Source organism: Microcaecilia unicolor, chromosome 2, assembly GCF_901765095.1.
Source record: "Microcaecilia unicolor chromosome 2, aMicUni1.1, whole genome shotgun sequence".
NCBI lineage: Eukaryota > Metazoa > Chordata > Amphibia > Gymnophiona > Siphonopidae > Microcaecilia > Microcaecilia unicolor.
The window spans coordinates 345,064,043-345,090,220 of NC_044032.1; the positions used below are offsets into that span (position 1 = coordinate 345,064,043).

The 26,178-nt window shown below is 46.5% G+C and overlaps 1 pseudogene; it reads left to right on the top strand.

Moving 5' to 3' along the window:
- LOC115463704 overlaps positions 1-26,178 on the top strand; it is a 232,699-nt pseudogene that overhangs the window by 203,722 nt on the left and 2,799 nt on the right.

The following is a 26,178-nucleotide window of genomic DNA, read 5'->3' on the forward strand; positions in this document are numbered from 1 at the left end:
TCTTAGGGGCTGATGCACAGAAGTCCTCAGAAAGAACCGCTGCTATTTCCACCTTCGTAAAAGTAGCAAGTGATACTTAAAAGAAATCACGTGCAAATGAGCTGCATGGACTTCTAATGTGGAGTGCCTAGGGCATGCATGGAGCGTACAAAACCCCAACCTTGGCTGACTTCTAATATCCGCTACCTACGTTCCTGTACCCGCTCCACCGAACGCCTCTGGCGGAAATCTCGGGCCCTTGCTGATTTCTTACACTTTAAGTTCATGCTGACCTCCTTCCAATCTGCTCTTTACGTGCCAAACAGGATTATTATATCCAACTGACCAACTCTCTTGGCTCTAATCCTCGACTTCTCTTCACCACATTGAACTCTCTCCTCAAGGTGCCCCCTCCCCCAACTCCCCCTTCATTATCTCCTCAGCCCCTTGCTGAATTCTTTCACAACAAGGTTCAAAAGATAAACCTTGCTTTCTCTACCTCACCACCTCTCCCTCCACTAGTCCGTTCCCCTCTCTCTCCTTCCCCTCATTCCCTTTCCTCCTTTCCTGAAGTTACTATTGAGGAAACTACACTTCTCCTTTCTTCCTCAAAATGTACCACCTGTTCCTCTGATCCCATTCCCACCCACCTTCTTAATGCCATCTCTCCTGCTCTTACTCCTTTTATCTGTCATATTCTCAACCTCTCACTTTCTACTGCGACTGTCCCTGCTGCCTTTAAACATGCTGTGGTCACACCTCTCCTTAAGAAGCCTTCACTCGACCCTACTTGTCCCTCTAATTACCGACCCATCTCCCTCCTTCCTTTTCTCTCCAAATTACTTGAGCGTGCTGTTCACCGCCGCTGCCTTGATTTTCTTTCCTCACATGCTATTCTTGACCCACTACAATCTGGTTTTCGCCCTCTCCACTCAACCGAAACTGCGCTTACTAAAGTCTCCAATGACCTATTACTGGCTAAATCCAGAGGTCAATATTCCATCCTCATTCTTCTTGATCTTTCCGCCGCTTTTGACACTGTCGATCACAGCATACTTCTCGATACCCTGTCCTCACTTGGATTCCAGGGCTCTGTCCTTTCCTGGTTCTCTTCCTACCTCTCCCTCCGCACCTTTAGTGTTCACTCTGGTGGATCCTCTTCTACTTCTATCCCTCTGTCTGTCGGCGTACCTCAGGGTTCTGTTCTTGGTCCCCTCCTCTTTTCTATCTACACTTCTTCCCTTGGTTCATTAATCTCATCCCATGGCTTTTCCTACCATCTCTATGCTGATGACTCCCAAATCTACCTTTCTACCCCTGATATCTCACCTTGCATCCAAACCAAAGTTTCAGCGTGCTTGTCTGACATTGCTGTCTGGATGTCTCAATGCCACCTGAAATTAAATATGTCCAAAACCGAGCTTCTCATTTTCCCCCCCAAACCCATCTCCCCGCTCCCCCCGTTTTCTATTTCTGTTGATGGCTCTCTCATTCTCCCTGTCTCCTCAGCTCGAAACCTTGGGGTCATCTTTGACTCTTCTCTCTCCTTCTCTGCTCATATCCAGCAGATTGCCAAGACCTGTCGTTTCTTTCTTTACAACATCCGTAAAATCCGCCCCTTTCTTTCCGAGCACTCTACCAAAACCCTCATCCACACCCTTGTCACCTCTCGTTTAGACTACTGCAATCTGCTTCTTGCTGGCCTCCCACTTAGTCACCTCTCCCCTCTCCAGTCGGTTCAAAACTCTGCTGCCCGTCTCATCTTCCGCCAGGGTCGCTTTACTCATACTACCCCTCTCCTCAAGACCCTTCACTGGCTCCCTATCCGTTTTCGCATCCTGTTCAAACTTCTTCTACTAACCTATAAATGTACTCACTCTGCTGCTCCCCAGTATCTCTCCACACTCGTCCTTACCTACACCCCTTCCCGTGCACTCCGCTCCATGGATAAATCCTTCTTATCTGTTCCCTTCTCCACTACTGCCAACTCCAGACTTCGCGCCTTCTGTCTCGCTGCACCCTAAGCCTGGAATAAACTTCCTGAGCCCCTACGTCTTGCCCCATCCTTGGCCACCTTTAAATCTAGACTGAAAGCCCACCTCTTTAACATTGCTTTTGACTCGTAACTACTTGTAACCACTCACCTCCACCTACCCTCCTCTCTTCCTTCCCGTTCACATTAATTGATTTGATTTGCTTACTTTATTTATTTTTTGTCTATTAGATTGTAAGCTCTTTGAGCAGGGACTGTCTTTCTTCTATGTTTGTGCAGTGCTGCGTATGCCTTGTAGCGCTATAGAAATGCTAAATAGTAGTAGTAGTAGCAGCAACCCGGTATGTGTTGATGCCTTGTGCATGCCCAGAACTTCTCCCCCACCTCCCAAAACACACAGGAGCCAGCAAAAAAATTATGGATGTGCCTCGTTTTCATATACGCATACAAGCTACGTGTATGAAAGCCATGTGTAGCTTTTTTTTCAAAACTTTTTTGTTCCAGGCCGCCACAGCTCCACCAGCCCCTGCCTCACGATCCAAAAATCATTCCTCTGAACTTTTACCGGCCAAAGATTGAGCCGCTAGCTGGGATCCAGACCTTTAGCCACTTTCACCCATCTGATCCAATCGGAGGCTGTGGCTTGTCTTTCAGTTCCCAGGCAACTATTCTGCTGGGCTTTTCCCCAGCCGCCAGACTACCTTAGAACCGGACCTCACTGTCCCTCTTTCTCTTCTCAAAGATGCACCTTCACTCAGCCACCTTTGATAAGTACTTTAAGTTTTACCATATTGGGACAGACCTAAGGTTCATCAACCCCAATAATCTGTTTCCAACAGTGGCCAATCCAGGTCACAAGTACTTGGCAAGATCCCAGAAAAGTAAAACAGATTTATGCAGTTTATCCTGGGAATAAGCAGTGGATTTTCACAGTCCATCCTGATAATGGTGTATGGACTTTTCTTTCAGGAAATTATCCAAACCTTTTTTAAACCCCGCTAAGTTAACTGCTTTTCCATATCATCATGCTGATCAATCCATAGACTGGTGGGTTGTGTCCATCTACCAGCAGGTGGAGATAGAGAACAATCCTTTTGCCTCCCTATATGTGGTCATGTGCTGCCGGAAACTCCTCAGTATGTTCTCTATCTCAGCAGGTGGTGGTCACACACAGCAGCAGCTCTGGCTAGGTCTCCAAGCCTAATCTTTAGGTTTTGTTGAGTACCTGGGGTTGAGGGCTCTTCTTGAGCAAGTGCAAACCTGGTGGTGCCAGGTCCCTCCTTTTCTCCCCCCTCCCGCTGGCTCCGTTTAAAAAAAAAAAAAAAATTGGACATCCTTTAAGGGCGTTTATTTCAACGTTTATATCAGCGTTTATTGCAGCTGCTCACTGGGACACCAGTTTGTTACAGCTCGGAGCGAGAAGCAGGTAATTTTTACCTTTTGTAGCGGGCAGGGGGTTCCCCGATCGGTCTCCACGTGGCCTATGGCGTCGGAGGGCGAGGGCGCGAAGAATCGCTCCCCGGACCGCGTGTGCGCATCTAGCGGGGATGCGGGGGTTTCAAAACCTGAATCGCCTTTTTTGGGCGTCAGTTTGGAGGCCGGTCAGTGTCCCGGTTCTTCCTCCAGTGCGGCGGTTTTTCCCGCCATAAACGCCCATCCCCCGCTGCTCGCCCCCTCCATTTTGGCCGGCCACTCTGCTCGGACGGCTTCTTCTTGGGCCGCCCTCGAGGTGGGAGACGTTAATGCTATGGTCGCCCTTGATTCGGGCGACGGCAAAAAAGCGGCCAAAGCTAAGCGCCGATCTTCCCGTGGGGCTCCTCGGAGTTTCACGCCGGACGCCATTTTGGATGCGCAGCATGTTTCTTCCCCGCTCTTGAGAGCGCCGGTTGAGGGTGCGTCTAGGGCCGTGGTCCAGGCTGCAGAAGTGCACAGTCTGGGGGGTTTCTCCCCTGAGTTCATTTTGCTGCTGCATCAGGCTTTCCTTATGCAAAGCGCTGCTCCTGCTCCCTTGTCCAATAAAGGGGTTGAGGCCTCCGGAAGCAAACGCCCTCGGGTGGATTTCCAGGCCGTAGAGGACTCTGTCTCCTCTGATGTAGATGATGGCAGCGTATCTGAGGTCTCCCAACGGTCCTTTGCGGATTCCTTGGAGGAGACGGATTCCCGCTCGGATGGAGCGGATGACCCCTCTGCAGCGCGGATCTTTCGCTCAGAGGATTTGCCCAACCTGTTAGTGCAGGCCATGAGCATTTTGAAAATTTCCTCTCCGGAGGACGTCTCTCCCTCAGCATCTGTTGGCTCCGCCATTATGCTGGGGACGAAGCGCCCGACTAGAACCTTCCACGTGCATGAGGCCATGCACACCTTGATTTCGGCTCAATGGGATGTCCCAGAAGCGAGCCTCAAAGTGGCTAGGGCTATGTCCCACCTCTATCCTCTGCCTGAAGGTGAATGGGAGGCCTTTCTTTGGCCTACCGTGGATTCTTTAATCACTGCGGTGACTAAGAAAACGGCGTTGCCGGTGGAAGGTGGCACGGCCCTAAAGTACGCCCAAGACAGAAGATTGGAGGCAGCTTTAAGGTCGTCCTTCGAGGCGGCTGCTTTAAGTTTACAGGCCTCAGTTTGCGGCTCCTATGTGGCCAGGGCGTGCCTGACGATTGTGCAGCGGGCTTCCCCCTCGGATCCTTCCTTGAGGGCTGATTGGCCGGCCCTGGAATCGGGCTTGGCTTATTTGGCAGACTTGCTGTATGATGTCTTGAGTGCCTCGGCTAAAGGTATGGCTCAGACAGTCTCTGCACGGCGTTGGCTTTGGCTGAAGCATTGGTCTGCTGACCATGCCTTTAAGTCTCGCCTGACTAAGTTGCCTTTTAAAGGCAAGCTGCTCTTTGGGGTCGAGCTGGACAAAATTGTGACCGATCTCGGCACGTCTAAGGGCAAGAGGTTACCAAAGGTCAGGGCTCGGGCCAGTGGTGCCCGCCCCGGTTACTCCAAAGGACGGTTTCAGGAAGCCCGTTGGTATCGCCCGGGCAAGTCGGGCTCCTCTGCCCCCTCTTCCTTCAAGAGGAACTTCTCCCCCAAGCAGCATTCCTTTCGCAGAGACCGCCGTCCCGGAGGTGCGTCCTCCGGTCCTCCCCCAGGGTCTCGTACCCAATGACGGGGCCCTGGTCCATGGCCCAGAGCAGATTGGAGGACGCCTGTCCTCGTTCCTGGGCAAGTGGACCAGGGTAACTTCAGACGCTTGGGTGCTGGAAGTCATCAGAGACGGCTACAAGCTAGAGTTCTGCCGACCCTTAAGAGACGGGTTTGTGCACTCTCCCTGCAAGTCTGCGGTCAAAACTGTGGCAGTGCAGCAGACTTTGGACAATCTGATCCGCCTGGGTGCGGTCGTTCCGGTGCCAGAAGATCAGCTTGGCAAGGGACGTTACTCCATTTACTTTGTGGTACCAAAGAAAGGAGGTTCTGTACGGCCTATCCTCGACCTCAAAGGGGTCAATCGGGCCTTGAAAGTTCGGCACTTCCGAATGGAGACTCTCCGTTCTGTTATAGCGGCAGTGAAGGCAGGGGAGTTCCTGGCATCCTTGGACATCAAGGAAGCTTACTTGCATATTCCCATCTGGCCTCCTCATCAACGCTTTCTGCGTTTTGCAATCCTGGGCCGACACTTCCAGTTCAGAGCCCTCCCGTTCGGGTTGGCTACTGCTCCGCGGACCTTCTCCAAAGTAATGGTGGTCATCGCGGCCTTCCTACTAAAGGAAGGAGTACAAGTCCATCCTTATGTGGACGACTGGTTGATCCGAGCCCCCTCTTATGCAGAGTGCGGCAGAGCTGTAGACCGGGTGATTGCTCTTTTGAGCTCCCTGGGGTGGATCATCAACTGGGAGAAAAGCCAGCTGCGCCCGACTCAGTCCCTGGAGTATCTGGGAGTTCGTTTCGACACCCAAGTGGGCAGAGTGTTTCTGCCAGTCAATCGGATTGTCAAGCTTCAGGCTCAGGTGGACCAGTTCCTAGTAGCCTCTCCTCTTCGGGCTTGGGACTATGTGCAGCTGTTGGGCTCTATGACGGCCACGATGGAAGTAGTGCCCTGGGCCAGGGCTCATATGAGACCACTACAACTCTCTCTGCTGCAGCGCTGGACTCCAGTGTCGGAGGATTACGCTGTGCGCCTTCCCTTGGACCCAGCGGTGCGCAAGGCGCTGAGCTGGTGGCTGAGGACAGACAAGTTGTCCGCAGGAATGCCTCTTTTGACCCCGGAGTGGGTTGTCGTCACAACAGATGCCTCTTTGACAGGCTGGGGAGCCCACTGCTTGGGAAGGACAGCGCAGGGGCTCTGGTCTCCTGCAGAGGCAAAGTGGTCTATCAACCTCCTGGAACTCAGAGCCATTCGGTTGGCGCTTTTGGAGTTTCTCCCGGTACTGGCGTTGAAGCCAGTACGGGTCCTGTTGGACAATGCCACGGCTGTGGCCTATGTCAATCGCCAGGGAGGTACCAAGAGCGCCCCTCTAGCCAAGGAGGCCATGAATCTATGCCAGTGGGCGGAAGCGAACCTGGAACAGCTGTCGGCGGCCCACATTGCCGGAGTCATGAATGTCAAGGCGGACTTTCTCAGTCGCCATACCTTGGATCCCGAAGAGTGGCAGCTATCTGCTCAGGCGTTCTTGGACATCACGAAGCACTGGGGCCAGCCGAGCCTAGATCTGATGGCGTCATCGGCCAATTGCCAAGTGCCGCGCTTTTTCAGCAGAGGACGGGACCCTCGATCTCTGGGAGTAGATGCTCTTCTCCAACAGTAGCTGACACAGGAGCTTCTCTATGTGTTCCCGCCCTGGCCCATGTTGGGCAGGGTGCTAGGCCGGGTGGCAAAGCATCCGGGCCGGATAATCCTGGTGGGTCCGGACTGGCCCAGACGTCCCTGGTATGCGGACTTGATCAGGCTCTCAGTGGACGGCCCTCTGCGGCTGCCAGCGGAGCGGGGCCTGTTGCATCAGGGTCCCGTGGTGATGGAGGATCCCTCCCCCTTTGGTCTTTCGGCCTGGCTATTGAGCGGCAGCGTCTGAGGAAGAAGGGCTTCTCAGACAAGGTCATCGCCACTATGCTGAGAGCGAGGAAGCTCTCTACTTCTACTGCTTACGCCAGAGTTTGGCGTACCTTTGCATCGTGGTGTGAGGCAGGCTCACTTTCTCCCTTCACTGCTCCAATTTCTTCAGTGTTGGCGTTCCTGCAAGAAGGTCTGGAGAAAGGCCTGTCGCTCAGTTCCCTTAAAGTCCAGGTAGCGGCTCTGGCTTGCTTCAGGGGTCGCCTGAAGGGTGCTTCCCTGGCTTCGCAGCCAGATGTGGTGCACTTTCTCAAGGGAGTTAATCACCTATGCCCTCCTCTGCGCTCGGTGGTGCCTGTGTGGAATCTCAATTTGGTGCTAAGAGCCTTGCTGAAGCCGCCTTTTGAACCCTTGTCGAGGGCATCTCTGAAAGACCTGACGTTGAAAGCAGTCTTTTTGGTGGCTATCACTTCAGCCAGACGAGTTTCCGAGCTCCAGGCGCTATCATGTCGGGAACCCTTCCTGCAGTTCACTGAGGCAGGAGTGTCTATTCGCACGGTGCCTTCCTTCCTGCCCAAGATTGTTTCTCGCTTCCATGTGAATCAGCAGCTCTGCCTACCCTCCTTTCGTAGGGAGGACTATCCAGAGGAGTACTCTGCTCTCAAATATCTAGATGTGAATCACAAACTCAATCTAGGGCCAAACTCTATAATTGGTTGCACGTATTATACTACAAATTACTCTCTAGTAACCGTTTAACATTTTAAAAAATTCTTTATTAATAGATCAATGTAATCTTCCTAAAATTAAATCCATTCCCTTAACCCATAGTTACACCAAACCAATCCATACACACTCACATTCACCAACACATTTAAAATTGCACACAATTCTCCAAAATACTATTATAATACAACATTAAATAACATATATCTGGCGATATTTTGCATCAATATTATTACTCCACATACTGATGATTTTGATTCATTGAAAGTGATTTGAAGAAAGGTTGCTCTGGTGGGAGACTTCAGAGCACTGGATTGACAAGTGACTAAAAGAACTATGATCACATATTGATGCAAAATATTGCCAGATATATGTTATTTAATGTTGTATTGTAATAGTATTTTGGAGAATTGTGTGCAATTTTAAATGTGTTGGTGAATGTGAGTGTGTATGGATTGGTTTGGTGTAACTATGGGTTAAGGGAATGGATTTAATTTTAGGAAGATTATATTGATTTATTAATAAAGAATTTTTTAAAATGTTAAACGGTTACTAGGAAATATCTAGATGTGAGACGAATCATCATCAGATACTTGGAAGTGACCAATGATTTCCGGAAGTCGGATCATCTGTTTGTCCTGTTTGCAGGTCCTCGTAAGGGTCTGCAGGCTGCTAAGCCTACAGTGGCAAGATGGGTCAAGGAAACCATTGCAGCGGCTTATGTGGCCGCGGGGACGGTGCCGCCTATCCAGCTGAAGGCTCACTCCACTAGAGCTCAGGCGGCCTCGATGGCAGAGGCCGGGTCCGTCTCCTTGGAAGAGATTTGCAAGGCGGCAACTTGGGCATCGGCCCATACCTTCTCCAGGCATTACCGCTTGACTGTGGCTGCTCGGGCGGAGGCCCGGTTTGGAGCTTCAGTGTTGCGGTCAGGGATTTCAATGTCCCGCCCTGGGTGAGTACTGCTTCGGTACATCCCACCAGTCTATGGATTGATCAGCATGATGATATGGAAGGTAAAATTATGTATCATACCTGATAATTTTCTTTCCATTAATCATAGCTGATCAATCCATAGCCCCTCCCAGATATCTGTACTGGTTATATTCTGGTTGCATTTCAGGTTCAAGTTTAGTCTTCAGTTCCTGTTCAGGAGGACTTCGTGTTCAAGTTTTTTCAATTGGATTCTTCAAGAGTTGAGACGATTTTGTGTTACAGTGAGCTGCTGCATTCCTCTCCCCTCCGTTTTACGGGGCTGGATTGAGACCTAAATTCTGCCGGCGCTCCCTCCCGCTTCGTGTGGCTGTAGGGCAGCTTTGTACCCCTCCCGCTTCGGCGGTGTTAGGGTCAGTCAGCTCCTCCCGCGGTTGCGGTTGCAGGATAAGCCAGATCCCCCCGCATTGTCGGGGTGGTGTCCCTCCCCCGCTCCGCGGGGATGAGCTGGACGGATTCCCCTCCCCCACTTGTGTGGGGATGAGCTGGGTTAATTCCCCTCCCCCGTTTCAGCGGTGGTGAGCTGGGCAGAGTGTCCCTTTGTGGGTGTAATTCTCTGTGCTGAGTCCTGCGGATGGAGCTTTGATATCGACATACTGAGGCGTTTCCGGCAGCACATGACCACATATAGGGAGGCAAAAGGTTTGCTCTCTATCTCCACCTGCTGGTAGATGGACACAATCCACCAGTCTATGGATTGATCAGCTATGATTAATGGAAAGAAAATTATCAGGTATGATACATAATTTTACCTTCGTGTTCCTCTTTCCCACATGCCTCACTTTGCACTTGCTCACATTAAACCTCATCTACCATTTGGATAGCCCAATCTCCCACTCGTAAGTTCCTCTTGCAATTTTTCACAATCCTCTTCTGATTTAAGAACTTTGAATAACTTTGTCTCATCAACAAATTGAATTACCTCATTAGTTATTCCCATCTCTAGATCATTTATAAATATGTTAAAAAGCAGCATTCCCAACACAGACGCCTGGGGAATCCCAGTATCTACACTTCTCCATTGAGATCACTGACCATTTAACCCTACTCTGTTTTCTATCTTTTAAAAAAGTTTTTAATCCACAATAGGACATTGCCTTCTATCCCATGACTTTCCAATTTCTTCAGGAGTCTTTCATGAGGTGCTTTGTCAAATGCCTTTTTCAAAAAATCCAGATACACAATATCGACCAGCTCACCTTTATCCACATGTCTATTCACCCCTTCAAAGAAATGTAGTAGATAGGTGAAGCAAGATTTCCCTTGACTAAATCAATGTTGGCTTTGTTTCAATAATCCATGCTTTTGTATTTGCTCTGTTCCGATCCTGGGGGTGGGGGTAGGAGGGTCTATCTGTCTTCCTCTCCCAGAGCTCACTTCTCAGTTGCTGCTTGGATAACAGTGATTCCCACTGGTTGTAGGTTATCAGGCCAGCACAGGATAGCCCCTTTCCTCACAGGTCCTGGCAGAGGTGTGGTGTGGGCAACCAAAGATCAGGTTTCTCTCAATACAGCCTGCCCACTAGGACTGGCCCTTCCCATATCCATGAAGAGAAGAAAAGTAAAAGGATCCATAGACCTTCCACAAAGAAAATCGAAGAAAAGCACCCAAACACAAGTAGAAAAGCAAGTGTTGCAAAGAGGTCTTTCGTTCGCACCTACTTCTAAATATGACCCATTCCAGACTAGAATCAGTTTATTTAAATTTCAGAGGAAATTAACACTTCAACAATTTTTTCTCCACAACAACTAATTCATATCAAGGTTTTTCAATTATGACGAGGAATTTCAGGTGGATACCCTCGGTAACATCGACCCGGTGATTCAAGCTTTCCACAAAGTAGTCCTTAGAGACATCACTAAACTTGAAACATTAAGAAGAGATATCCTTTTCATAACTTTACCAGAGAGGAAAATATGGCCTTACATACTCTGTCTTCGAATACTGATATCGTCATCAAACCAGCCGACAAGGGCAGGGGTATTGTAGTAATTTATTTATTAGGATTTATTTACCGCCTTTTTGAAGGAATTCACTCAAGGCGGTGTACAATAAGAATAGATCAAACATGAGCAATAGGCAATAACAGCAGTAAAAATATTCAAGTAACAATACAAAATATGACAACACAATACATAATAGAACATTATAATTGGTAGTGAAGGGTAAGACAAAGTTGTTACATGAGTAAGAAAGTAGGAAGAATTTGAAAGTAAGGTGACTGATTTGAAGAAAGTTGCACATGAGGTCATAGAGATGGTTAAATATTATCTCAGTTAGGCTAGGAGTGGATAAACATGTCCCGCTGCAGTATGTGCAGCTCGAGTCAATCCTTTTGTGTGTGAGTGAGACTAACAAGTTAGTTACTTCTTCCATTAAAGGCTTGGTTGAAGAGCCAAGCTTTCACCTGCTTCCTGAAGTAGAGATAGTCTTGTGTTAAGCGCAGCCTTTCAGGCAATGCATTCCAGAGTGTGGGGGCTACTCCGGAGAAGGCTCGCTTGCGGGTATCACATCGTGTAATGTCTTTTGGAGAGGGTGTATTTAATTAAAGTCCTTGACCTTAGTGTCTTTGGCGGTGTGTGGAGGATCATCCTATTCTTCAGATACTCGGGGCCATTTCCTTTCAGGGCCTTGAAGATCAGACATTGTAAAGGGGTCCGCTTCCTCCACTCTGGGTTGGGGCCAGCAGCCCTGTTAGGCTCACAGGTTTCCAGCAAAGAACCAGACTGCCATACGGACTTAAGACCAAAGTGCTTTATTCTCAATTCAGTTCCACTCTCAAAATTGAAATGCAGTTCACAAACAGGGTTCAGGCTGGGTTCCAAACTCCAGCCAACATTCAGTTCCTTGACAGTTCAGGCCCACTTCCTTTGCACTACCTTCCCCTCTCCCTCAGAAGGGCTCAGTCAAAGTTCAGCCTGCTGTTCTATACATCCCAATAATTCAACCCTTTCACAAACAGTCTCTTCAAAGAAAACAAGTACTTAATGCCCCTGTCCTCTTCACAGCACCCATGATGACCCTGTACCAAACAGGGCTGGCAGCTTTCCTCCTACCTCACAGCACCATACCCCTGTGTCCTCTCACACTGCTTTCAGGTGCTGGTCAGGGTTACATCTACATTCTCACACTCCATGGCCGCTTACTCTTCCCCCCCACCCCCAGAGAAGCTCCAGTGGCAGGCCCTTTCCGTCCTCCACCTACTTCATGGCAGGTTCTCTCTCAATCAGTTTCCTCTCCCTCTTGGTTGCTGGGAGCCACCTGGAAATCTCTCCCTCCTCTCACAGTTGGAGGGAATTATATACTGGCGATGCAGCTAAGGTACTGAGCTTCACCTCCCCTTCTTCCTCTAGTGGGGAAGGGAGTAACTGGCTCCCCTAGCACTGAGCCACTGCTCCCCCTGCTGGGGTTGGAAATCCATTCTACCCTTTTGGGGCTACCCTCCTCTCTTCTGCTTGCAAGGGCTTCTGGGAACCGTAGTTCGGGGATTAGCTGCTTTTCTTTGGGGCCCCGAGTGCTAGCTTTGTCACAACATACAGAGTTTTAAATTTAGCCCTGTATTGTACTGGTAGCCAATGAAGTTTTTGCAAAAATGGTGTGTTGTGATCACGTCGCTTGCAACCTTCTATGAGTCTTGCTGCTGCATTCTGAATCAACTGGAGCATGGTAATGGACCATGAAGCCTATATAAACGAAATTATGAGGCAACTGGGAGATACATCCTTCTGTTTACAACTTGACAGTGATCCAACAGAAAGTTTACAGAAAGAGATAAAAGAAATAGTAGAATATGCTAATAAAATGGGCTATTTAACTACTAAAGAATATCATTATTTGTTCACAGCATGTCCCATCATTCCAACTATATACATATTACCTAACATCCATAAATAATAAAAATACTAATTACTAATCCCCTGGATAGGCTATTCACGTGTACACTGTTTCTTTGCAGTAGCGTTTTGTCACCTATTTTTTAAAACTTTCTTTACCCTCCTGCACATATTCAGTTTTACTTCCTTTGTGTATTTTTAATCCTATTCGTAGACATCTCTGTTTTTGTATTTTTATGTACTTTTAGCTGGTTTAGATTAATTGTTAGGTGATGCTTATTATATTATTATTTTTTTTTTATGTTTATTACTTTTTATCTTTTGTCTTATGCTATGCTATACTTTTTATTTGAGGACCACTGAAAAAGGCCTTCATGCCAAAACATAGCTCATGTCCGGTATCATCTATATGCTGCATATATGGACTGTCACGCTTGCTACATTTAAAGAATTAAACCTTTTTATTGAACCATTCTCTATTGGTCTAATTGGAACTTTTACTTGGTGACATTCACTTTTGTTTGGGTTCTCATATTTTGTGAAAGGTTTGTTTTCCTTTTTTCTTTCCATTAATATTTTGTTGGCATTTATATTGTGGATTTTTGTTTTTTCTATAATTATTGTATTGCATGGTTCCCTCTTTTTGTGGTGTTTGATTTATTTTTGACATAAAGAACTATTCACCTGTCACTTCTTTTTTGGTCCACATGTGCTGATTACTATTGCTCCTGAAGGCATGCTATAGAGGTACTTATATATCACAGAACATTACCAGACAGCAATCCTCTGGACTCGTATCTAGGGAGGTGTACCTCTTATAGCCCTAATGACAAGCTAGCTGTGGAGAAATGAACCATGCCACAGATGGTAAATAAAAATATATATAAATAGTTCTGAAGCAAAGTGCCAAGCAAAATACAAAAATAACTGGCTATACAATTAGATTATCACCAAAATAGATTACCATCTGATTATCCTAATAATCCTTATAAGAACTTATTACACGTCTTATGCAAAATACAGTGATCAGCTGAATACACAGACCAGAAGTCCTGACGTAAACCTATCTGTCTCAGACAACTGAGGACTAGCTAGCCCCGTGACTATAGGTAATAAATCCTGCTGTCTCACCTTGCTGTCTGACACAGACTCCCAATGGTAGAGAAGCGGATTTTTCCTCTGACTCGAGCTGAAGTCTCAGTCCAGGAATCAGGTCCCAGAGTTGAAATCTGGATGCAAATAGTAAAGTCTTAGATAAGGCCTGATGTTGAAGCTGAGCAGGCCTTGTCAGTTGGTTACAAGGCACGCAGTTCACTGGTGTTTGGAAAATCAGTCTCTTGCTCGCTTTAGAGCTTTCTATCCACCTGCAAGTTCTCCGGTGTTTCTCTCTCTGGAGTTCTCTTCTTCTTGTTCTCCTTCCAACACTTACTTTCTCTTCGGTCCAAACCTTTGGTATCCAAGCGTCAGATGATACCTGTGGACCAATCACATACGAGGACATAATGTCCAGCCAGATTCATAGTCATGAAGAATCCTTTGTTATAGCCATGAAGCGGTTATCAATGGCATGCAAACTCCTTGTCTGATTCCATTCTTTTAGAGCCATAGGTGTTTTTCTCCTCCAAGCTTCCCAGGGAGATAACGGGGGCCAGTTTGCAATAACGAATATGTCCTTGGATGTAATAATCTTGCAAGGCTCAGCAGTAATTCCTTTCTGTAACCAAGCTTGTTTCTGATAGTTACACAAGTATTCAGGTCACAGCCTGTAGAATCCATATTGTTATAAGAATGGTTCAGGCTTGTATTGGCCAAGACCAGCAAAGGTGAGATCTCAGGTAAATACCCCTACACTCCTCCTTCCAACAGCTGAATTAGCTAACGTGAGATTTCTGCTGTATCACTAGGGACCAGGAAACCTATCTAAAACAGTAGATATCTGGAGAACAGAACTCTCTTCCTCTATTACTATAATCTACAGGAGATCTCACCTCACTGATGGAGATCTATTACTCAAACATGATCATGAAAAATTGACTGATGGTGTCCTGTTTGGGGTTCCAGGCATCAGTCATATTCAAGGATGTTGCTGCTTATTTCTTGGACGTGGAGTGGAACATTCTGGGAGAATGGCAGAAGGAGCTTTACAAGAAGGTCATCAAGGAGATTCATGACATCCTCATGTCACGCGGTAAATATGTCTTTTCTATCATCTACCACACAGGCAGATTATGAAATCATTGTTGGAAAAATTACCGGTACTAGATACCACTGAGGGGCATAATTGAACGTCGCCAGCCAAATAGTTCGCCGGCGATCTATTGTGGCGGCGGAGCCGTATTATCGAAAAAGATGGCCGGCCATTTTTTTTTTTCGAGACTACAGTTTAGCCCGGCCAAATGGCTTGGATTTCGCTGGGTTTGACATGGCCGGTTTTGTTTTTCAGCGATAATGGAAAAAAATGCCAGCCATCTCCAACCCAGCGAAATCCAAGCCATTTGGTCATGGGAGGAGCCAGTATTTGTAACGCACTGGTCCCCCTGACATGCCAGGACACCAACTGGGCACCCTAGACATGTGGGTACAGTGGGTTTTGGAGGGCTCCCATTACCAGCACAAGTGTTACAGGTGGGGGGGGGGGGGGGATGGGTCTGGGTCCGCCTGCCTTAAGTGCACTGCAGTACCCACTAAAAGTGCTCCAGGGACAGGACTTGTTGCTGCTGTATAAGCTTGGCACACCAGTTGACACCTGAAGACTAATCTCTTTGAAAAAGTCCTTTATTTGAATAAGCACGTTTACTCACAGTTAACTGCAGATCAGAGGTTGTGCCCTACTGGCAACGAGTCTCCCTGGTACTGAGATTAGCAGTAGATCAGAGCTGGCAGAATGCTGTACAATGCCCTCTTTCAGCCACATTCAAGGTAAGAAGTAATGTTCTCTAAAGTGGCTAACACATGAAAGGGATCTAAAACTGGCTTACAAAAATGGCCACTACCTCATGGACTAACAGAAGTAAAACAGGGCACACTATGACCCAGTTAGCAGGGGGAACAGCAGCATGGGAGTACAGCTCAGTACCCTACACCCACCACAATGCATTGCTGATGTGACTGCAGTACACCTAACAGAAAAGGTGTCACACTCACAACCAGGGAAAGGCTGTCGGAGGATAGAACACATTCTGCTGTCATGGAGGTGGGTACAGCATTTGAGGCTGGCATACAGGCTGGCAAAAAAGGTTTTTAATTTTATTTTTTTAGTGTGGGAGGGGGTTGGTGACCACTGAGGGAGTATGGGGAGGTCATCCCCCATTCCCTCCGGTGGTCATCTGGTCAGTTGGGGCACCTTTTTGAGGCTGGGTCGTGAAAATAAAAGGACCAAGTAAACCCGGCGAAATACTGCTTATCGCCGGTTTTTTGTTTTCCATTATCCGCAAAAGCCGCCCATCTTGTAGCCACGCCCATGCCCGCTCATGTCCCGCCTTCGCTTAGCCGGCGACACGCCCCTTTCAACTTTCGCCGGCGAGACGACGGGAAAGCGGCGATGCTGTCAAAAAAGCAGCTTTCGATTATACCGATTTCGCCGCTTTTCCGAAATCGCCGGCCATCTCCCAATTTGTGTCGGAAAATGGCCGGCGATCACTTTCGAAAATAAGCTGGATGGTCACCTTAAACTAAAGGCTTTGTACAAGGGCAGTCGGACTCTGTCTCCCTTTTCTATACATGGAGGGGCATTTTCGATATGATGTCTACGTCCGACTCTGGACATTTTGTTCAAAATGTCCAAAACCGAAATAGCAAATATAGGCATTTTCAAAAAATCAAAACGTCGTTTGTTTTCTGAAAATACTTTTTATAGCAAGGTTTTGTGCTGTATGTGTTTATCTTTTTAGGCCATTTTTGTAAAATACTGTCCAAGTGAAAAGCATAAAAAAATCAAGCCATTGGGATGTAGGAGAGGCCAGCATTTTTAGTAGCCTGGTCCCCCAGACTTCCTAGGAGAGCAGTGGGGGCACTGCAGTGGACTTCATATAAATGCTCCCAGGTATACATTTCACTGTGACTCACTTATCTTGTCTGCTGAGCCCTCCAAAACCCATTTCCTCCAACTGTAGAGCACCACGATAGCCCTTATGGATGAAGGTGGCACCTATATGTGGGTACAGTAGGGTTTTGGTGAGTTTGGAGGGGCTCACAGTTTCAACCACAAGTGTAACAGGCAGGGGGAGGTGTGGGCCTTGGGACCACCTATCTACGTTGCACTGCACTGACCACTAGACTACTCCAGGGATTTGCATGCTGCTCTAATAGAACTGGCTATAACATCTGAGGCTGGTATGTAATATTTTAATTCACATTTTGGGGGAATGGGAGGGAGTCAAATGACTACTCGAGGAGTAAGGCGATCATCCCTGATTCCCTTTAGTGATCATCTGGTCATTTAGGGCACCTTATTGTGTTTAATTTGTTCTAAAAACAGGTCCAGAGCTAAACGTTTAGATTTTCTCCCTGGACGTTTTTTTTGTGTTCCATTATGGCTGTAAAACGTCCAAGTGTTAGGCACACCCTGAACCCGCCCTAAGTCTGCCTTCGAAATGTCTGGACATATTGCAGATGAATTGCATAGATAGGCCTTTGGAAAACAGGTTTCGAAAATACCGATTTGGACATTTTGAGAAGGAAAACGTCCAAATGGTGCTTTGACACTTTTTGGACATTTTTCTCTTTCGAAAAGGAGCCCCAAAATAATTTGGCAGGGAAGAGCAGAGAAAGAATTTACCTCTCAGACTTCTTGCTGAGAACTTCTATGTAAGGACATGACATGTCATCTGTGCTGTAGTCGACTATACTGTGCAATGTGTAACCAGATGCCAGAGAAGATTATAATTTAAATGTCATTTTCCTATTTATTAACAGGTTATTCAATTGTTAATCCTGATGTCATATTCAAGGTTAAAAAAGAAGATGAGAAATATTTCACTCAACATTTTGAGTGTGAAGGCAACAAAAACCCAAATGACCCCACAAAGAGTAAGTAAATGTTTTGGATTTAAAGAGCTCTGCATTTTCAGTTCTCATGAGATGGGTCTTTCACATCCAATATTTGGAGGCTTAAAATCCATTTCTTAATTTAAAATTATCTGATCCTTGGTAAAACCTTTTTGACATATTTTCTAATAACAGGCCTTCCGATTGTAACGTCTGTGTTCTCACTGAATGTTAAACAAGAGGATGATCTCCCCTTCTTGGATCATCCTGAATCAGCGATGTCTGAACAGACTCACCCTTCTTTAACAAGTAAGTATAAAATTCCCACTGCACATCTTTAGTAAGGTCAGCCAGGACCATTTAAGGAAATCAGTACTGGTGGGATAAGAGGCTGTCATCCCCCTCTCTTTCTGCTACTGTCTGTTTCCTAAGTTTGGCTGAAGTAGGCTGCCTGTGGAGATGGAGGAGGCACATGACAGAGGTGGGTGTCTTGGCGGCAACTTAGGCCTTGTATTCTTGTCCTTTGCCCCTTAGGAGGGGAAAACACTTCATCCTGCTTGGCTGGTATAAGAGAGACAATCGGACTTAGATTAGGCGCAACCAAGCAAAGTCTTTATTGGTATTTCTCTAAGTGAGAACAAAAATGATTGTTCCCTCTGGAACAGTTTGTTATGCAGGAAGCAAAACACTTAGGCTGAGCTACAAGGCTGCTCAGTTTGGCTTTCTCATTCTGCACTTATATACTGTGATAAGTTTCATTTCTTCTAAAACATGCGATTCTTCTTAATCTTACTTATTGTACATAAAAGGGTATTTCCTGTTCCTGTTTTCTTCATTATACATAAAAGGTTATTTCCTTCATTCTTACCAACCTCTCCTGTCCCAAATCACATTCCTGCAGCTTCACACCAGAGAGAGAGAGAAAACAAAGATGTCCCTTGGAATGTCAGTTTCCAGTGCTGCTGGAAGTTTTGCAACAACTATGACAGTATTGTCCTAAAAAGATGGTTCTTGGCCTAGTCATGTGTATTTCTGTCCCTTAGCCCCCAAAGGGAGAGAAAGCACTACAGCCCCAACAGCTGGAAAAATAAGAAAGAGAACTTAGACTCCATTAGGCGCAGCCAGTAAATTACCTTTATTAGCAACTCACAGAGCCAAAAATACAAACAATAGTTCTCTTCCCTGGAGCAGGTTGTCAGTCAGTAATGCGCATCCTGAAAGACAAGGGACTGCTCAGCTAACAGCTCCCGGACATCACATATATACTGTTGCAAATTACATTTCTCATAAATCATATGATTTCCCATAAACTAGAACCATTAGGTAGTCTTATACCATATATGGATTGTTCCTGTATTCTATCAGTCTCTCCTGATGGGAGTTCACGTGCAAAGTCAGTAGCCATTGGCTAGTCTGTTATCTGTTCTGCGTGCACAGTCAGAACAATAATACCCTTGTGTCCTCTCTCTCTCTCCACAAATGCAACATACTGGTAAGCTTCACTGTGTCCTCAGTCTGTTGTTCACCAAGGTTACATCATTATATCCAGTTTATATGAAAAGCCTAGTCTCAGCTCCAGCAAAGTCAGCAAAATGTGTATCCCTGAAGTGTCTGTTCTCAGCTCCTGAGAAAGCAGTACTGTATATTACATGTGAGAGCCAAACTGAGCAAAGTACAGGCCTTAAGCCTAGCCCTTAGGAACAGGCCAAACATAGGAAGGCATATACAGTCAGTATGGTTCATAGGCCTCAGTTTGGCAATGCAGGCCTTAATACATAAAAATAGGTATGGGCAATATATCCCACTACAGGGACTTAGATGTTTATGCAATATAAATGTCTAAATTCTGGTTTATATACGTTTAGGCCAAAATAGCATTTTATCCATCCAGCCAGCTCTCTTAATGGCCAGATAGGTCAGTAGGGATTGCAACTTATCAGGATTCAGTTTAAAGGCAGATAAACAACCATAGATTTGAAACGTCCCATGAGTGAGCCCTCTGGATTTGTGATGTGTACAAACAGGCCATCTGTGAATGCAGCAAGCTTGAGTTCTATGTAACCCATCTTCAGCCTACTGGTTCCCTAAGCTCCCTAATTCTATGCAATTGGGATGCTAACATTAAAACAAAGAACAGAAGAGTGGGCAAATTTGTTATGTTCCCTGCTGAAGATTAAAGCCCTCTGTAGTCACCCCATTAATTAATACCACTCCCAGGGATTTGAATATAAGAATTATAATGTGCTTAGAAAGCTCCCTCATAGCCCAAAATGTAGCATCACTAAAAACATATACTACCAGTTAATTCTGTCAAATATATTTTCAGCATCAAAACTTATGAGAAGGATGGGAAATTTCTCCTATGATAAGTGGACCAGAGAAGCTAGAATTTTGCAAAAATTAACTACTATAGCACTCATTTTCAAAGCAAATGGACATCTCAAATTGCCCCTAAAAAGTGCATCTCCCCAAAACATCCACATTGTGATTTTGTAATGGCAGAATTTGAATATCCTATATTGCACTGCGTCCAATAAGCAAGGGGGCATATTGTGGGCTGGGTTTGGGCAGGACTAGGGAGGGCCCAAACTTAGAACTTCCAACAGCAATTACCGAATGAGAAGACACTTCCGTGTTTAAAAAGGACGTTTCTATTTAGACCTATTTGAATCATGATAGGGTATAAAAAAGTGCTCTGAGCAGCTGACCACTGAAGAGATTAAGGCATTACCCCTCATAAATCTCCCAGTGGTTAATGCCCCCCTCCCTCACCCCTGAAAATGACACCAGAAAGGGAAGCCAGACTCCCTAACAAAATCAGGTCTTATGGGCCTATCAATTTGGAAAGTGTAAACCAGCAATTCACATCTACCTGTTCTACTCCACTCATATTTTGTAGACCTCTGTCATCTCCCCTCGGTCATCTCTTCTCTATCCTGAAGAGCCCTAACTTTTTTTTATCCTTTCTTCCTAGGGAATTCATTTCATCTCCTTTTATCATTTTAGTTACCCTTCTATTTGTTTTCTTGACCACCTCTGCACACTAAACAGAGGGTTTCAATGTATCAATGATGACACCTAGATCCTTTTCTTGTGTCATGACTCCTAAGGTGGCATCATGTAGTTATAGTTTGGATTACTCTTTCTAAGTGTATCACTGGGCAGGAACCCTTTTGAATATTGGGGGTTTGTTTTTAGTACAGGCTGAAGATCTCTCTCATTCTTCTCATAGAATCAAAATGATTTAGCAGATTTCTAGTTGATGTCAGACAGAATCTGATTTCTGATGTACAGCAACTAGATGGAGAACATTCAGTATATAAAAAAAAAGCTCTTGATAGCAGAGATTTCCATTACGTTTCTGGAGTAGCAGTATCCACAACAGAGCTGTTTGTAACTCTTGAGGAAAGGAGTTGCCCACCTCAGTATTAAAATGATCAGGGTATTCTTAGAATACATTTCTGATGATGATTAATACAGCAGTACCTCCTTTTTTTTTGTGCGTATGAAAACATCATAATTCTAAGCACTTATAGGTCCTGTGGTAACTTTTTTTTTTTTTTAACATATGTTACTATCCTTTTCCTATAATAGGCTCCCACAATGTCAAGCCTGACATTTTATTCCGATTTGGGCAAGAAGGATTCTGTTCTGAGCCTCAGGGATCAGAGGAAAGAGGAAATCTGACCACGACAGGTATATGTGAGAAACTGCATCAAACAGGTGATGTAGCTTGAATTAAAGCTAGAAACAAGCTGATCCAAACATGTCGTACAAGAAAGACAGCTCCTCTGGACCAGGCACAGTGAGAATGAGGTGTTTTAATCATGGTCCCTGCTTCAAACCTTTGTCGTGTGGTGTGAAGGATCCCTCCACTCCTTTGAGGAAAACTCTGGCCTCCGGCCCAAGTTTTATATATGATAATCCACTGCGATACAACGCCCTGTAATCCCCAGATGTGCCCTCCGACCTGGAGTACGTCAGCAGCACTATTTCAGCACAGCTCCCAAAATATACAGTCAGGAAAATAACTCCAGCAGTTTCAAGAATGTAATTCCAAAAACAAACAGTTCAAAAAAACCCCCAGTAGTTTTAATAATGCAGTTACAAAAGCAAAACAGTTCAGGAATCTCAACAGCTTCAAAAATGCAGTTGAACACAAACAGGGCATGAATCTCAGCAGTCACAATGATGCAATTCCTAAAACAAAAACCATTCCAAAAAAAACAAGCAGTTCAGAGTAAACAAGCAATTCCAAACAGGCAGTTCAAAAACAAGCAGTTTAAAAATCCCTTTCAGCAGTTCAGAGGGGGAGAGAGCCTCCAGGGGTCCTACCCTTCTCTGGCCAGCTCTATCTCCTGGCTTCCTCCCACTTGACCCTGTCGCTTCCTGGCTGCTCCATGATAGCCCAACCCCCGCCAGCCCAGCCGAGGTCTTGTTTAAATGTTCTTACTCGTGCTGTGCTGTTAAAAGCTGCATCCCTTCCCTTCCAGTTTCGGACAACGTGCTGCGACGTCAGACTCCATCCGAAACTGGAAGGGAAGGGATGCAGCTTTTAACAGCACAGCACAAGGAAGAAAACTTAAACAAGACCTCGGCTGGGCTGGCGGGGGAGTTGGGTCCCCCGCCAGCTGAAGTAAAAGGCACCGGCAGGCAGGAGGAAGCGGACCTCGGCGGGGGTAGGTGACGGTGACGGCGGGGGAGGGTTGACGGCGGGGGGGGGGTCGTTGGCGGCAGCCGGGGGGGGGCTATAATGTGCCCCCTCACTCTAGCCACTGCCCCCCCCACTGTTGAACCTCAGATACGCCCCTGCCTCAAGGGCTGCTGGGGATCATAGTTTTTACCCTGCCTCCAGCCCTCAGGGGAAAATGATCTATGCCTTCTCCTGACATGTGGAACTCCCTGAGCTAAGAATCTGGGTTGTCCCCTCTTCTGGGCCTTATCTTCTCCTCCGCCGGTACCCCCCCTATCTGTTCCCTTATCCCCTTCTTCACAGTGAATGATGTGTTTGTTCTGTTTTTCTTATTTCTACTTTTCTCCTTCCATTATCTGATTTGCCTTTCTACCTTCTCTTTCTCTTATTCTCCCTCACCATTTTCCCAAATCTGTCTGGTTCTTCCCTATGTTTTCTTTCAACATCTACTCTTGTTTCATCCTTTATCAGTATTTGTAATCTTTCTTGTATGTCTCACTATTTCTGGCCTCTTTCAGGGCTGCTCCAAGATACTTAACCTTCATCCCACCCTTGGGTGTAGTTTGGTCATTTCATTTGGAGAGGGAGGGGGAAGGATGAAAGGGTGTGGCTTGGCTTATTAGCATATTAATTTGCATATATACATATTCATTACGGTTCTTCAAAAAACACACACTCCAAACTAAAACACTGAATTTGACGCCAGTATATCAAAGCAATGAAGTTTTTTGGGGTTTTTTTTAAACTAAATTGAGCCAGCACCAAGGGAAATTTCTGTATGCCCCTCATATTCACACAAATTAGCACGGGGAGAATGCAGTTTCCCTAGACCTGACACAGCACCATCTCTGTTCACTTTCTCCAAATCCCAGCTCTTTCTCCTTCCTTATCAGCAATGGCAGAGGCGGGGCTGGTGGTTGGGAGGCGGGGTTAGTGCTGGGCAGACTTATACGGTCTGTGCCCTGAAAAAGACAGATACAAATCAAGGGGCTGGTGGTTGGGAGGCGGGGCTAGTGCTAGGCAGACTTATACGGTCTGTACCCTGAAAAAGACAGAATCAAATCAAGGGGCTGGTGGTTGGGAGGCGGGGCTAGTGCTGGGCAGACTTATACGGTCTGTGCCCTGAAAAAGACGGATACAAATCAAGGTAAGGTATACACAAAAAGTAGCACATATGAGTTATCTTGTTGGGCAGACTAGATGGACCGTGCAGGTCTTTTTCTGCCGTTCTGTTATCAGCAACTCTCCATACTATGCCACATAGATAGAAAAAATACCCCCCCCACCAAACACCAATATACCTGCTACTGGGAAACTGGAACAATCCAGACTGTTACATATTCCTGTACAGACACTACATGCTAGCAGGCCCGCCGAGAGACGGGGCCGGGCCCGGGAGAAGGCCGCCCCTGGGCCCTGCCCCCACTGCCCCCCCACCAAGTTGTCGCAGGCCCCCCTTGGAGGCCTGGGCCCTGGGAATTTTGACCCCCCCCCCCCCCCTGTCCTCCCCTCTCAGCGGCCCTGCATGCTAGCAGAATCCTTCACCTAAGTTGCACATGCAGAACATGGACAGACCCTCACATGATACAAAATAGGGAAAAGAGGGAAAGTAGTGGAAGGATCTTCCAACATAGGACATTATCATGCAGATAATTGCCCATAAAGCCTCTTGAACAATTACCTGTGTGCTAATGTCCTATGTTAAAAGACCCTTCCACTACTCTCCCTCTTTTCCCTTCTAGACTATTCATACTGGTCATCTGTTCCTCCACCTCAGTGGTTTTTACCACTATACAAAACAGGGAACCACAGAAAAACTGAAAGAGATCTCCCTCAAGAGAGGCAGACTCTGTAAGCAGTGTGAACACTGGTAAAAGAGAAACAGAAATGTATTGTCTCCTGCAGTCTACAAAATTAGGAAAGACGTACATTTCACAAAGCAGGCACATCTCAGTCCTTAAGTATTAAATAAAAATATTTCTTTTCTACCTTTGTTGTCCGAGCACTTTATTTTTCTAATTGGGCTGGTCCCAGTCTCTTTTACACTTTCCACATATCAGTCTTCTTTAAATTATTTTCCTTGTTGGCATTTTCATTTCTTCTCTCTCTCTTTGTCCTTCCTTTCCTTCTCTACATCTGTCTGGCAGTGACCTTTCATTTCATGTCCCCCCTCCTTATTTGTGTTTAACCTCCTTTCTCTCACCTTAGTCTCTGTTGATCTTCTCATCTACCTACTAGTTTTTATCATTGCTACCTTAGTCTCTGTTGATCTTCTCATCTACCTACTAGTTTTTATCATTGCTACCTTAGTCTCTGTTGATCTTCTCATCTACCTACTAGTTTTTATCATTGCTCCCTCTGTCTCTCACTTATCCAGTCTCCTAAACCCTTATCTTTCCCCATCTTCCATCCACTTCCTTAGCCCCCATTCCCATCCTCTTAGCTCTCATCTACACCACTGGATCTCATCACCCTTTCAGCCCCAATGTCATCCCTTACTCTCTTTCATTCCATTGCTTCCAAGGCTATTCGTGTATCTCCTACCCTATACCCCATGCCCTTCCTTCCTCTCCACCCCTTGCAAGGTCCAGTGTCACTCGCCCTCCCTCCAAGGTTCGGTGTTGCTTTCCCTCCCTCTCCCCTTCCACAAAGTCTGGCGTTGCTTTCCCTTCCTTCCTTCCCCTCCTCGCGCCCCCCACAATGTTCGGTGTTGCTTTCCCTCCCTCCCTACAATGCCCTGTTTTGCTTTTGCTCCCTTTCCCCTCCCATATTCCTTCCTCTCCCCCCTCACGCCCCCCACATGGTCGCTGTCACTCTCCTTCTCACCCTCCTTTCACAAGGTCTGGTGTCACCAGCCCTTCCCCCTCCCTCTTTCCCTACAAGTCTGGTGTCGCTCGATCTTCCTCCCCCCGCCCCCCCCCCTTCCGACGACGCCAGGTCCTGTCACCAACTCTCTTTCACCTGCAAGCTCCAGTGTCACTCCTCCACTTCTCCGCTGTGCTCCCGCTTCAGCCTTTCCATCTTCCGGGCTGCCAGCAGTGTTAGAAATGTAAGGACACAGCCTGCCTTTGTGCGGCTTGGAATCCTTCTCTCTATTGCGAATTCCTGTTTCTGCGTAGGCAGGTCGCTCGCTGTAGAGAGAAGGCTTCCAGGCCACACAAAGGCAGACACCATGCTTACATTGCTGCCGGCAGCCTGGAAGATGGAAAGACTGCAGCAGGAGAAGGGCAAAGAGGAGAAGGCGTGACACCAGAGCCTGCAGGAAGTAGAAAGAGAGATGCCGCCATGCAAGCCGTTTGGGGGGGCACTGCTCCCCCCCAAACTACGCCCATGCTCCCACCTACTCAGCAGCTTGTGTGTTTTGTTCTCTGAGCTGCACAGTGCTGCCAGTATGAAAGAGACAGGCAGGATGGTCTTACTGTAAGAGGCTGGAGGAAAGATGACTGGGATCAACAGGAAGAATGAGGAAAGATGGCCAAATTGGTGACTCCATAAAGAAAGGATTTAGGAAGCACCACACTGATAGCAGTAGAAGGTGGGAATGAGGCAGAATGACTCAATATGGCATTTGTGGAATAGATTTAGGCAGGATGGGATAGAAAATGGGGGGGGGGGGGGGAGTTAAGGAAAAAGGATGGAGGTAGATAGGCCTCGAAAAGAAGCCGTAGGGGAGGAAAGAGAGGGTGACCACTAGTATCCATGTTGGGAATCAGGAAGATTTGGAGAAGGAAGAGAGAAAGACCCACATTGATAGTTCTAGGTTAAAGAGGGCATATTCTGCTCAATTTTCATTACCTTAATATTGCAGGACATGGTTCATTTTCAAAACTTCTCTGGATCCTTAACTCCTTCCAGGATCATAAAATTCCCATCATCTCCTTTAGCCATGTATTTATGTCTTAACTTCAGGTTTTTTAGGAAAGCTTATTTTTCCATTCTTCTTACAGGA